The following is a 1,259-nucleotide window of genomic DNA, read 5'->3' on the forward strand; positions in this document are numbered from 1 at the left end:
AGAGAGTCCGAGTATCATGCCATTGCGTGCTAATTCCACACACCAAGTTAACTTTGTGATCACATAAGGGCATTTCTAGCCGAATCCCAAAATGTAGCTCCTCAAAAGCCCCCTCAAACCTTGACTCCTCAATTTTGAGGGGTTAAATGAAAGGGTTCCTAGTCAAACTCCTAAAACTTAAGTCCCAACTTTTTAAAACATAAATTTGTTTATTCAGGCCATCGAGTTAGCTTCACTCGTCTTAAGATCAATATAAACTACTCCCTTCGTTCACAAATATAAGATGTGTAGGATATTTTAATATGAACTACATATTGACTGAAATGAGTGAACAAACACACTAATATGCGTCTATATACATCCAAATTAGAAAAATTAGAACATCTTATATTTGTGAATGGAGGGAGTACTTTATAAAACAACATTTTGGGCACATAGTTCACCGGTTCCTGAGAACTGGTCCATACAAGAGGACAAGAACAATTACACACACACAACTTCGGTTTTTTTTTTTGCGGAAAACACAAACACAACTTCCTTAACTGCTACAACAAGTGCAATCAACTCTTTTCCCATCTCCTTAGTTTCATTGTCAACACTTTTGCCCTTCTCTGTTGACTTCTCTGGCGTGCATACTTATTTCTTCTCTGCCTCCACATGAAGAAACTTGGACATTGTGTCCTCTATAATCTCATCTCTAGCAACAAGTGCACCAACATCAAATAAACCTCACTAAATAAATATATCAATGTATTCTTCTTCCCAATACCAAAAGTTGCAACCTTTTTTTGCATAATATTAAGACAACATTGAGCTCACATTGCTCACAACAAAGAATAACCACACAATGTTGCACTCGCTTTGTCCTTTTCACTCCACGTAGAAGACCGATCCGGGATGTTTCCCCGTCGTGGTGACCCGTCACCAGCACAATACCAGCTGCCGACAGTCATCACATTTTATGAGCGGTAGAGGCGAGCCGACGAGTTGCTGGGTGGCGGTTGAGCCCTCGAAGGATCAGCAAAACACGAGCGGCGAGAGGAGGAGGACATCCCGCGAGGAGCTCTGGAGGCGGCGCGGGACACTCTAGGTGGCTATGCGGTTCCGTTCCTGTCGAAACGCTACTTTGTGGCGACCCTTCTCATCAATATGCTCGGGGCAGCGGCGAGGCCTAGATGCGTTGATTCCGGCAACGTGGGCGGCTGTGGGAAGCGAACCGAAGTAGGGCGGCCTGCTATCGGGTGTTGACGCTGGCATGG

Source organism: Triticum aestivum, chromosome 5D, assembly GCF_018294505.1.
Source record: "Triticum aestivum cultivar Chinese Spring chromosome 5D, IWGSC CS RefSeq v2.1, whole genome shotgun sequence".
Classification (NCBI taxonomy): Eukaryota; Viridiplantae; Streptophyta; class Magnoliopsida; order Poales; family Poaceae; genus Triticum; species Triticum aestivum.